This window comes from Phalacrocorax aristotelis, unplaced genomic scaffold (genome assembly GCF_949628215.1).
Source record: "Phalacrocorax aristotelis unplaced genomic scaffold, bGulAri2.1 scaffold_78, whole genome shotgun sequence".
In the NCBI taxonomy this organism is placed as follows: Eukaryota; Metazoa; Chordata; class Aves; order Suliformes; family Phalacrocoracidae; genus Phalacrocorax; species Phalacrocorax aristotelis.
The window spans coordinates 193743-206613 of record NW_027441201.1 but is presented as its reverse complement, the minus strand read 5'-3'; the positions used below and the strand labels follow the sequence as shown (position 1 = coordinate 206613).

Here is a 12871-nt window from a genome sequence, read left to right as displayed (position 1 = left end):
CCCGTCGGAGTCGGGGGAACAAGGACAAGGCAGGGTGAAGCATCTGACCTGCCGTGTGGAACGTGACTGTACAAAGCACGTGTGATGCACTGCAAGTTCATTTGTTTAAACTGTGAGTTAAAGAAGGTGTGCAGTTGCTTTGTAAACAGCCGACGCTCTAAAGCTACACCCGTCTAACTGCTAGCTGTATTAAATCTATCGTATTGCTGTTTCTGCATTAAAAAAAGTAACAAACCAACACACCTATGTAAGCACGTCTAAGTACAATGGAAAACCACTGTTTAACGCGTGGCATGTGTGGGTTGTTTTTTTGGGGTGGGAGGGTGGGGTGTATGACAAAAACCTGCGAGAGACACACGCACACACGCACGTGTAATGTTTAGCGCTCACCTAAACCCAAAAAAGAAAATCCACTCTTTATTTTGCAGCATTAGCATTAGCTTCCAGCGCACAGCCTGAGCGCGTACCTCTGCTCTCACCATCTGCTCCCTCTTCAACCGTGTGTGGCTGTCATCATCAGCTTGCACAGGCTTTCCTCGTGCAAGTTTCCGCGACAGCTTACGAGAAGGCAGGGAAACAAACCCAGCAAGACGCGTAGTGCCTTCCTCTATGGGCTCCGTCCAGCCTTTGTTAAAATGAGCAGAAAAGAAATCTGCTGCTGCCTTTACCCTGACTCGCTCTTACAGAGAGCATCTGACTTGACCCGCAGCAAAGCGATGCCCCAGGCAGCAGCACGTATTGGCGCGCGCCGCGGTTTCACCCACCTGTTTTACTGCGCCGGTCCTTTCCCACGGCCGATGCCGCAGATGTGGCGCGCCCCACCCCCAAACCTCTTTACGAGGGTTCCCTGGGCTCTGCAAGTCGCCTGCTGGACGTGTTGCTGATTCAGGCACGGGCAAAGTCAGCTTCTTCGCTGGCCTCGGGCCAGGGCAGCCACGTACTCGAGGGAAACTGAGAATATCTCCAGCGAGATCTCACCGGGCGGCTGGGACCTCGTCAGTAGGGGAGAAAGCCAAGCGACTGACACTGAAAGGGAGCTCTTTGCTAGGCTGTAGATCGTAAAGTTAAAAAAGAAAACAAACCTGCCTTTTTAAAAATGCCCTCTTTTGAGTCTGCCACGTTTGATACAGATTTTTAAAATTGCAGGGTATATCTCCTACAGGCCTCATGCAAAGGGAAGTGAGTACTTCTGGCTCTCAGGACAAGGGGGTCCCTCAGGAGCCCAGGCGCTCACGCCAGCCGGCATCTGGCACAGCACAGGGCAGGAGCTTTGGCAGTAGTACGTGAGCTGAGAATGAGAGTCAGGCAGCACTGCACGCTTCTCCTGTGAGCCGCCGAGGCTCGCGCGCTGTACCTTCCACGAATAAAAGGCCAGAAGAGTCAGCATTTCTGCTAGTTCCAGCCTCATCCGTACCCTCGTTAGTGTAACTGTAAGCGAGCGTCCCGTAGCGACTGGGAGCGTGGCAGCTGGGCTTCCTGCGCTGCCTTAGGTTGTGCCCTTGGAGAGACCCTTCTCCGAGCCCCGGGCTGGGTGGGCTGCGGTGCCGTTCAACGCTGAATAGGCACGAAGGCCTATAAACAAAATGTATTTATATTGCACCCATACCCGGCAGCCAACCGCCGCTTTATTTACGTATTCTGCACCTCCTGCCGACGCTTTTAAACTTAGCCGATATTGCCGCAGTTTTCTCTGACGGGGCAGGGGACTGCCACGCAGCAGGGGGAGTTTCTGGGTGCCTCCCACGGACACAGACGTCCTCAGCTGGGTAGGGACAGGGTGAGAGCTGGAACAACTCTGCTGACATGTAAGGGCCGTCCCAGGGCAAGGCTCCTCGGTCTGGGGGCTGAAAGGCGAGCCGCGCTGGGTGGTTGGTGTGGGAGTTGTGGAGCAAGTAGGGGAAAAAAAAACCAAAAAGAAAAAACCATCCAAATGTTTCACAGCAGGTAGAAAGCTTGGCAGAAAGCAAACTGAATGCTGTAAAGACAAAAGCCGAAAGCCGGCTATGGACTGTACGAAAAGAGTCAGTGCCACGGAAAGAGGTTATTTCTTCAACTGACCATAGGAGGCTTTTTGTGAGATAACACAACACCTCTTCTTTCTGCTACAGCGCGGCACCGCAGCAGTAATGGGCCAGAGCGTGCGAGCGCCTTTGGCAGGATCGGTAACGGCCGGGGCACGGCCGACCGGCCAGCCCACCTTCCGCACAAGGAAAACACCATTCCCCTGGAACGCCACGCAGACCCAGGACGGGTAAGGCGGAGGCCGAGCCCAGGCGCCCCCATTGCCAAGGACCACCTTGGCCTTGCAGCGTCTCACGCTTCGGGGTGTTCTGCTGGCCGTGGCTAAGCTCAGGCCCTCTGCTCGTGGCTGCCCCCGGTCCCCCGGCGCCGGTCGGGCCCCAGCCCCCAGCGCGGTGCGGCGCAGGGCAGTGACCCAGCAGGGCGGCCCCACGGGCCCCAGCCCCCCACCCCTCGCCGTGCCTGCGGCCAGGGCCCCGCGGCCGCCGGCCCCTTCCTCCTCTGCCCGCTCCCGTCGCGGACGGCTCGGTATGTGTCACGAGGGGCAGCCCCGTTGAGCAGCTCTGGGAGGGCGCGCGGCTCTGCCCGGCCGTGACCGGGGCCCGCAGGGGTTTCCCGCTCGCTCGCTCGCCCCGAAAGGAGCTGGCCCCGAGCCGGCGCGTCCCCCCCCGCCCGGCCCACGGCGCCCTCGCGAGCTGAGCGCGGCCCGGCCAGCAGGGGGCGCTGGCGCTCAACGGCTGGGCGCGGGGGCGGTCCGGCGCGGGGGAGGGGCCGGTGGGGGCCGGTCCTTCCGGCCGCCCTCTAAGGGCCGCCCCGCGGGGCTCCGGCTTCCGGTGGCGCAGCGCGGCGGAGCGGAGGTGGGAGCGGTGCGTGGGGCGGCTGCGCCGCGAGGTGTCTCTTTGCGGTGCCGGGGCCCCTCTGCGGCCCGGCGTGGGAAGCCCGTGGCCGGCGGAGACTGCTCGGAGCTGGGCGGGGAGCGCCGCGGCAGTCCGACCGCAGGCAGCCATCCCCTGCGGTGGCCGCCAGCTCCTCAGGACTCCTGGAGGCCTGGCAGCGCCCGACCCTCGCCTGCGGCAGCCGCCTGGGAGAGCAGCGCGGCCGTGGCCAGGGGCCGGAGAGCGCTGGTGAGTGAGTTCGGGCAGCGGTGGAGGCTCCGTGCCGGGCCCGGGCCCGGGGCCGGGGTGGGGGGGGGCGGCTCCGTGCCGGGCCCGGGCCCGGGCCGCTCCGGGCCGGGGTGGGGGGGGGGGCGGCTCCGGGCCGGGCCCGGGCCCGGGCCGCTCCGGGCCGGGGTGGGGGGGGGGGGGCGGCTCCGGGCCGGGCCCGGGCCCGGGCCGCTCCGGGCCGGGGTGGGGGCGGGGGGGGCGGCTCCGGGCCGGGCCCGGGCCCGGGCCGCTCCGGGCCGGGGTGGGGGGGGGGGGGCGGCTCCGGGCCGGGCCCGGGCCCGGGCCGCTCCGGGCCGGGGTGGGGGGGGGGGGGCGGCTCCGGGCCGGGCCCGGGCCCGGGCCGCTCCGGGCCGGGGTGGGGGGGGGGGGGCGGCTCCGGGCCGGGCCCGGCCCCGGGCCGCTCCGGGCCGGGGTGGGGGGGGGGGGGGCGGCTCCGGGCCGGGGTGGGGGGGGGGGGGCGGCTCCGGGCCGGGGTGGGGGGGGGGGGCGGCTCCGGGCCGGGCCCGGGCCGCTCCGGGCCGGGGTGGGGGGGGGGGGCGGCTCCGGGCCGGGCCCGGGCCGCTCCGGGCCGGGGTGGGGGGGGGGGCGGCTCCGGGCCGGGCCCGGGCCGGGGTGGGGGTGGGGCGGCTCCCTGCCGGGCCCGGGTGGGGGTGGGGCGGCTCCGTGCCGGGCCCGGGCCCGGGCCCGACCCCGCGGTGGGGGGGGGCGGCTCCGTGCCGGGCCCGGGCCCGGGCCCGACCCCGCGGTGGGGGGGGGGCGGCTCCGTGCCGGGCCCGGGCCCGGGCCCGACCCCGCGGTGGGGGGGGGCGGCTCCGTGCCGGGCCCGGGCCCCGCAGAGAAGCCCTGGTCGGGCATCGTTCGCTTTTGCACAATGTAGGGCTTTCCCCGTCTATTTTCTGTGTACTGTGTTTTGGGCCACCTGAAACCCTTTGGCCGGGTAGGTTTGGTGCGGGGAGATGGCAGGTCTGGAGCCTGAAAGATCTCGGGTGGGGGGCGGGGGAGGTATTTTTGCCTTAAAACTCTGAGCCCACCTCGTGTGTCATGTCGTGTTATCACGTCGTGAGTCTGGTGACTGTGGCAAATGGCTCAGTTGGGCGTTTTCTGATAAATAACTTCTGAACGTGTGCGTGTGTAGGCACGGGGAGATTTGTGCAGGGTGACAGAGCCCCTTGTGCTTCTGTGCTAATGTCTACCTGTTCTAGACCTCCAGTGTTGGAAAGCCTTTGTTTAGTGCCTAGTTGTGCCTGCGTAACAAATGTTTTAGCTGCTGATGTGTTATACCTCTGCTGTGAACTTTTTCCTGGGTGGCTTGATTGTTTCTGGTTGTCCGTGTAAATCTAGGCAGATACTTTCTGCCCGGTGGTGAAGCCTATCGCTTTGGATAACAAAGGGCAGGAGAGCAATAAAGAAAAAGGTGATTCGTCTGCTGCAGCTCCTTGGAAACGATTCGTTCCTTATTTTCTGCCGTTGGGGAGGTGTTGTGCTTTCCAGATAATGCAGCCTCTCCTGTGCCTGTCCACGCCGTGCATTTTTGTCCTGCCCTTGCTTGAAAAGGCTCTCCTTGCCTTCTTCCTCTGTGCTGCAGTTGGCTTAATCTCTCGCTGCTGCTGCTGGAAGAGGGATAAAGGGAGTGTTGTTGATCGGGTTGTTAAAAGCTTTTTCGCGGGCTGTAACGCGCGGGAAGGGGTGGGCGGGGGGGGGGCGACTCAGTACGGGGGAGGGGGAGGATCAGGCTGCGGGGAAAATGGGAAACCAACATCACCCTTCCCTCCTACGGCGCAGCCCGGCTGCACGGCTCCCCGGGGATGCCCCTGCCCCGCGGGTGTACCGTGTGTGCGCCCCCCGCGTGGGGCGGGGGGGGACGACACACCCCCACACAGTCGGCGGCACTGGGGCAACCCCTGCCCCAGGGCTCCGCGCTCGTACCCGGCTCTCCCCGCTCCGGCACGGCACGGGGCTGGACGCACCGAGGAGACCCCGGAGCGGCTTCTCGCGGCTGGGCGAGAACAGGGCCTGGCCCCGAGCAGCCGAGCGGGCACCGCCGGTAGCTCGGAGGAGCGGGGCCGGCTCGGCTCGAGGCGTCAGAGCGAAAAGGGACGAGAACCGTCCCGGAGCGTTGGGGGGGCGGCGGATGGTCCGGTGGCCGGGTTCGGCTCCGTGCCGGGCCGTGGGGCAGCCGGAGCCGCGCCGGGGGGCAGGTGAGGAGCCGCGTGGCCGGGCGCGCTGTGGGTCGGCGGGTTTCGGCTGTGGGGTCTCCCGGTCCGCGGAGTCCCCGGGGGGGGGGTTGCGGGCAGCAGTGGCCCCGGGCCGAGCGCTTTCGTGGGTCGGTGGTTGTGTTTTGGGGCCGAGCCCGTGCCCGGCCGTGGGGAAGTAGGGGCAGCCCCACCCGGCTCTCGGCTGCTCCTCGTCGGGGTCGGGCGGCGGCGGCGACCCCGGCGGGGGCTCCTGTGGTGCCGGGCGGGTCCCCCCTTGCCCGCGAGGCAGGCAAGGACCCTGGCTGCTGCCGCCGCGGTTTGCTGGAGGCGGGCTGGGCCCGGCCCCCTGTGGGGTTGGGGTGCGGGCCCGGCGCTGCCGGGGAAACGCGGCCTGCGAGAGCAGGAAGAAAGCGCTGCCGGGCCGGCGCTGGGCTGCCCCGCCGGGGTGCGGGGCCGGGCCCGCGCAGTTCAGTTCCCAAGGCCTCCCCGACAGTGCCCGCGTGGGCCGTGGGGGTGCAGGGCTGTGGGGTGGCTGCGCTCTCCGCGCCCCTGAGCGTTGCCCGTGGGGACTGCGGAGGGGGCCGGGACGCAGCCAGGCTCAGCTGGTTTGGTCCCTGAACGGGGAGAGCACAGCTCTTCTGTTCCTGGGCCTTGAGAGCAGGCTCCTGTGGCTGATGCCGGGGCCCTGAAACAGATCGAGTCGTGCGTTTTGAGGGCCTGAGCGAGGGGACTAAGTCGTGTGGTTTTGGGCTGAGGAGCAGAGGTCAAGTGCTGCATTTTTGGGACTTGAGAACAGGCTCAGCAGCTGGGCTTTTTGGCTCAGAACCGGTCCCAAAGTGAGCTGGTTTGGGGGCCAAAAGCAGCAGCCGGTTTGGCTGCTTGTGCAGGCTGGGGGGTGGGGGCATTGGGGGCTGCAGGGGAAAGCAGGGGTTGGGCAGGGTACGAGGACCCTCCCCGGAGGTGGGGGTCCGGTCACATCGGACCCCGAAGTTCGGGAGGCCGGCATGCACCAGAGCGAACTCGCCACCTGAGGCGGGTCTCTGGAGGAAGGGTGCTTTTTGGATCCAGCGCAGCGCACCCTCTTTGGGTCCAGCTCTTCTTTCTGCGCTGCTTAGAATAGTTATTAACCAATTAATTAATCATACAAACTAAGTCACAACAGCTCTGTCGGCTCCATCGTGGTTCGGAGCTCTGAATCGGTTTCACTTGGTGTCTAACATGTTTTTTCCCCGAGGAGAGGCTAAGTTTCAAAGTTAATTAGTTTTCTCATAAGTGTGTCAGTCAATAAAATTGAGTTACGATTGTTAAAACCACAAAGGTGACAGGAGTCTCACGGATCTGGTCTATTTCTGAAAATGTATTCATCCCATGCAAATGTCATCGGGATACAGATCATCTGCACTTCATGCTCTGACAAGACAAGATGCTGAGACAGGGATGAGCTCCAAAAGGACTACTGAAAAGAAAAAAAACGCATTCCACAGTCATGGGGTTTTTTTGGTTGCGTTTGGGGGGGCGGGGTGGCTTTAACAAAAGAGTGCAGTGTTGGCCGGCAGCAGCCTGCAGAGCACTTTTGCTGCCTGATCTCTCCTTTTCTTCTCTTCCACTCCTCTTTCAGGGCTGTAATTGTCATTTGGATAGTTTTAGAAGAGCAGTTAAGTTGCTCGCCTGTGTCAATGTGCTGGTAATACCAGGAAGGTGAATGCTTGAACCGGTCGGGCGGGTAGGAATGAATAACTTGGCTGCAGGTAGAACTTCTGAGGGAAGACCAGCAAAACCAGGAAGCAAATAGCAAGTTCCCAAAAAATGTGCGGGTGTCAAACACATAAAAGTTTCATTGCCGAATGTTTTTGGGAATATGTTCCCAATGGCTATTTTTAGTAAACATAAATTTTCAGGAGATTCAGGGTTGTGCGTGGCAAAACATGTCCCTCTGTTTTTGTGTCCTGCCGCACAAACGGCCGGCGGCAGGGCTCTTGTTCCCTGCTCTCGCTATTGCCACAGCAGGGCTGCGATATTTAGACCTAAGAGATGGGTTTAGGAATGGAAGGAGAGAGAACGCCTGTGTTCTGTAAGGGCTATGAATGCTGACCCTTTGTCTCCGTCTGCCGCTTTTCCTGTGCGGGTGATGAAGCTGTTTTACTTTTCTCTGTTGTTCCAGGTCTAAATAGCTGCGAAGCTGTCGCCGCTGTGGGTGCGCAATTTGTGTTGCTGTGTTTCTGTGGAGTTCTAGCTACGGCTCGCTTCTAGTGTGGCCAAGCGTCAAGGTAGGGCTTTCAGTTTAAAGCTTCAGAAGCGCTGCGCGCCGAGATGGGTGTAGGTGAAACTGCTGTTGCGCCTGCAGCTGTGCTCGCAGGGATGCTGGGTGGCTCTGCATCAAACCGGCGAGGTGCGCATGGACCTCCGTCGGGCTGCGCCCTGGGTGCGCGAGCGTGCGGTGTTTTTGCTGTTCCGGCTTGCACGTGCGAGGGCTTAACGTTTGATTTAATGCATTTCCTTTAACGGCAGGCTGTAGTTGGGCTCTAGACGGTATTCCTACGTGGGCACAAGAGCTGTGGAATGGTTAAGCTGTTGCTGTGCCTCCAGGTGACTTGTTCAGTAACGCTGTTTTTCCAGGTGCAGATGGATGAGTCGTGCAGGGCAACGGACGAGGGCCCAGGGGAGCGCTGTAAGAAGGTGAGTCTGTGTAGTACTGGAGGGAAGATGTGACTGATGGCTATAGGGCTCCATTATGGGTTTTACTCTTTTTTTTTTTTTGTGATCCGAGGGTGCTAAGCGATGAGCCGAGCGTGATCTGGGCCCTGGAGGTGAGTCAGGCAAGGTGACCGGTGCTTGGTGGGCTGGAGTAGGTGTTCTTTTTCAGGTTATTCAGGGTTTTTTCTCCTTCTCTTCACTTTCCCATCCCAATTTGGGGCCGATTCCCTCAAACGGGGACTTCCCCCTGTGGGGCTGCTTATGCAGCCTGGGAGCTGCTGCCTGGGCACAAAAATACCTCAAACCCCTTACTCTGGGTCTGCAATGGGGGGTGAAAAAACAGAAAGAATTCTGGTGGAAAGAAAACAACTTGGGGCTTCTGGGAAAGCCAACTCCAGCTGGATTTGTGCAGCTGGAAAGGAAAAAAAGGGTGGTGGTGGGGAAGGAACAACCACCTAAAAGCACCCACCAACCATTCTCATGCACAAAACCGAAAGTGAAAATGACCATTTTTTGTAGGGTAAAAGCACAAAAAGTCCCCACAGAACTCAGTAGTTTGGAAAAGCAACCCCAATTATTACATTATGTAAAGAAGGCGGGGAAAAAAAGAAAACCAAAACAAAACCCTATCACAACCCTGATGCCACATGCCTACCAGCAGTTCCTGGGGCTTATTCTGCGGGGGTGGGGAACCCAACCTTGTTCCCCAGGTTTGCTGTGCTGCTTCTCCTCCCTCGGGCATGCGGGGGGCAGTGGCATGGACAGTAGCAAGCACCAGACGTTTTTAAGCGGTCGAGAGGAAAGGACAAATGCTCGAGACGCTTTGCTGTTTGGTGCAGAGGCAATGAATGGTGCTGCTGGGGCTGCGAGGGGGAAAGGTGCAGAGGAATAGAAGCTCTGTGGATGCAGCCAAGTTATGGTTTCTGGATGGTATTAATCGAGAAGAGTAATTCAGATAATGCTGCTGCCCAGCGACCAGAATTGGGTACTGAGCCCGGGAGCCGCGCACGCGCGGTGGCGTCCCTGTGATCCCCATTGCTCTCTCCGCAGGTAACAGCCCTGCGATGCTGCGGTGCCTGCGAGGTGATGCCGCCGTGCTCGTTGCTGCTTCCTGGTAAGGAAAGGCCTCCTCCGCTCCTGCTGCAGCGTGGTGGTGTGTCGGACACGATTCCCTGTGTCGGGTGAGGCCTAGGGCTGCCGGCGAGGTGAGCGAGCGCCTTTGGTGGGTGCAGGGGTGTCTCCTTGTGTGCCTGCACTACTGGGGCTGGTGGGATGGGAAGCTTCAAACGACCCGCCGAGGCAGGCTTCTGGTATGCTAAAGGCGAGTGGGTGAGGGCAGCCCTAGGAGTTACTCGGGAGCTGATAGAAGGGAAGAAGGAAAGGAGGAGGAGGATGATGACCTTTTCCCCCTGCCCAGGGTGCAGAAGATGGCCGACTCTCCAGCTCACCAGAGCTCCCCCTCAGCCTCCCCTGGCCCCCCTTGCCCAGTGCGCCTGCTCCCAGCTCCAGCACGAGCGAGCTAGGCTACGTGCCGAGGAAGCCTCATCTCGTAAGAGCTGTAAGACACCCATGTGTTCTCTTCAGGTGGAGGACGGCCTAGAGTCTGGAGCTGCAGAAGAGGCAGGGAGGAGAGAAGGGGAAAGAAGCATGTGAACGGCTAAATTGTGCCAGCAGCGCTGAGAGCGAGAGTCGCGGTGAGTCCTGGGCCAGTGGGGCCCCGTTGCCTCTCTTGTGCGTCCTGGGCCCTCCCTGTCTCTCCCCCGGCCCCCTCTCTTTCCTTACCTGCTGCAAAATTTTATTTTTTCTTTTGGGCCCCCCCCGCACCTTCTTTCTCCATCTCGCTCTGAGTGGCTCCCTGCCTCCCCGTCTTTTTCAGTCCTCCCTCTCTCTGTCCTGTAGCCTGTGGCTCCTTTTTCTTTCTCCGCCTCTCTCTGCCTGGCTCTGGCTCCGTTTTTTTATTCCTCCTGCTCTGTCCTGTAGCCTGTCGGTATTTTGTCTTTCTCTGGCCCTCTTGGTCTGACTCCCTGTGTTACCGAAAAACGCGGTAAAATCGGAAACGACTCCTCAACGCCAATTTAGTATTAAAGAGCAGGCATTCTTTATTCACGGCGCCGGATGCACGGGGGATCGCTCCTCCTGGCGTGCGTACCTCACGCACCTTTCCCGTACAATTTGTAGATCAAAATTTTACGTATTCATACGTATTCATTATTGCCCTGTCTGCTGATCGGTACAAACTTGCTCGTTCCGTATGTAAATCGCTGCGCAGGCTCGGTTGTCCTCTTCCGTTGTTCTCTTCTGAGTAGGTGGTATTACTTGGGTCGGTGGTGGTCTGTGAGTCGGTGGTCGTGATCTCCCCCTGCCGGAATTACCTTTTTACCTTCTTGGCTAGTTTTCTCAGTCCGCTCCACGAAACCGCGTTTTGTCGTCCTTTTCTGACAGAAGCACGTTGTCTGTTGTTCTGTTGACATTAACGATCGCCTAGGGACTAAAATGCAGATCGACAGGTGCGCTGATTCGTACGCTCCATGTTCCCGTAATGGAACACCGTCTCTGGTTGGTTGATTTCATCGCTTTGGTTACACCTGTTCCTGTTGTTCAGTTTCTTCTTTTTTGGCTTTGTTTGATTCTCTCTGTGATTCTGTTTTTCTCTGCCTCGCTTTTCCCAGCTCCCCGTCCCTCACTTGGAATGCCCGTTGTCCTTCACCAGCTCACTCTCCCTTGGTTGCCATCCCCGTTTCTGAATTCCTCCTGCTTTGCCACGTAGCCCGTGACTTTTTTCTTAATCTCTCTGTCTGCCTCAACGCTCCCGCCGCGCTTTTTAATTCGTCTGCTCTGTACCCTGCTACTGTTCTTGCCTTTCTGAGTTCTTCTCTGTCCAGCTCCCTTTCCCTGTTCATGAATTCCTGTTCTTCCTGCACCCGCCGCTGTTCCCTGTGATCTCCGTCTCTCTCTGTCCAGCTCCCTGTCCCTAGGTTTTAATTCCTGCCTCTGCCCGCTGTAGCCCGTCTAGATGTTTCTCTCGGCCTCTCTCTCTGTCCGGCTCCCTCTCTCTGTGTTCTAATTCCATGTTCTCTGTCACGTAGACCCGTGCTATTTGTTTGTCCTCATCTCTCTCTGTCCAGCTCCTTGCTGCTATGTTTTCTTTCTTCCCTCTCTCTCTGTCTTTGTAGCCCGTTGCTGTTGTTGTGTTTTTGGTTTTTGTTTTTTTTTTTCCCACTTGTTTCTTCATGTGTCTCTGTCTGCCTCCCAGTGCCTGATCTTTAATTCCTCCTTCCCTGTTGGGCCGCTGTTCCTTTTTTCCATTCTACGTTGTGTTCTCTTTGGTCTGCTGTTCTTATTCATCGATTCCCTCCTCGCTGCCCTGTGGCTTGTCCCCATTTTAGTGTTGCCTCTCTTTCCCTCTCTCTGGCTTCTTGCCCCTGTTTTTAAAATTCCTCCCTCTCTTCTCTCTTCCCTGTTGGCCGTGTGATCGTCAGCCTTTCTCCACCTCTTTCTGCCCAGCTCTCTGTGTCTATCCATTAATTCTTCCCTCTCTGCCCTGTAGCCTGTAGCTTTTGTCCTTTCTCCATCTTGCTGTCTCTGGCTTCCCCGTGACCCTCTTTTAGAATTGTTTCTCTCTTCTTTCTGTACGCATTGCGATTCCTTTTGCTCCCCATCTCCCTTTGTTTTGGGTGTTGTTTTGTTGTTGTTTTTCTGGCTCCCTGTCCCTAATTCTTAATTCTCTGCCTTCTCGTGCTCTGTACCACGTAGCCCCGTGGTTTGTTTTGTGGTGTTCCCTCCCCGGCCCCTTCCCTCCGTCGTTGGCTGTCTCGGCTCCCTGTCCCCGTGGCTTCATTCTTCCCTTTCTGCCCTGTTCTTGTCGCTTATCTTGTCTTTCTCCATCGCGCTCGGTCCAGCTTCCTGCCCCTGTTCTTCTTTCCTCCCTCGCTGTCGTGCTGCCTGCCCCAGGTTCTTTGTGCGTCTCCAGCCTGCTCCTCATCCTTCTTTGTTGGTCTGTGTCCTGCTCTTCCCTCTTTCTGCTGCCTCTCTTCCCCTCTCTCTGCTGCTTTTATCTCCACCTCCGTCAGGCTCCCTGTCCTTCTCTGGCCGTCCTGTTCCCTGCCTCGTGCCTTCTCACTACACGCACACACGTCCCCCCCGCCCCGTCCAGCCGGATGCCGCTCTTCTCTTCTCTCTTCCTACTGTCCCGTGCCCTGCTCCTCACCTTTGGTGGCCTCCCCCTCTGCCCAGCAGCCCGTCGCCCCAGGAGCCAGGCGACGGACGGTCCGTTCCCTGCCAAACCGGGACAAGCGCGTGCCGTGGCTTAGCCCCAGCTGGCTATTCTGCACCAGGGAGCTGCTTGCTCACTCCACCCTCAGTGGGCTGGGGGAGAGAGCTAGAAGGGTAAGAGTGAGAAAAATCATGGGTTGAGATCAAGGCTGTTTAATAGGTAAAGCAAAAGCTGTGCGTGGAAGCAAAGCAAGGAATTAATTCGCTCCTCCTTTTCGGCGGGCAGGTGTTGAGCCACCTCTGGGAAAGCAGGGCTCTGTCATGTGTAATGGTTACTTAGGGAGAGAAATGCCGTAGCCGCCGCCCTCCCTCCCCCCCCCCCCCCCCCCCAAGGACTCCCCCTTCTTCCCCCAGCTGCGTGTGCTGAGCATGATGTCAAATGGTATGGAATATCCCTTTGGTCAGTTAGCTGGGAAAGCTTTCCCAGCTGTGTCCTCTCCCAGCCTACCTGCTGGTGGGGCACTGAGAGAACCAGAAGAGGCCCTGACTGTGGAAGCAGTGCTCAGCAAGAACCAAAACATCTCTACA

The 12871-nt window shown here is 59.8% G+C and overlaps 1 long non-coding RNA gene across 1 annotated transcript in view; it reads left to right on the top strand.

Moving 5' to 3' along the window:
* Positions 1-8892, top strand: part of LOC142051064 (uncharacterized) — a 237093-nt gene extending 228201 nt beyond the window's left edge. The window contains exons 2-3 of the long non-coding RNA XR_012658286.1: positions 3074-3143; positions 7539-8892. This is a non-coding gene — a long non-coding RNA (uncharacterized LOC142051064). The remainder of the gene's footprint in view (positions 1-3073; positions 3144-7538) is intronic.
* The last annotated feature ends 3979 nt before the right edge of the window (positions 8893-12871 follow it).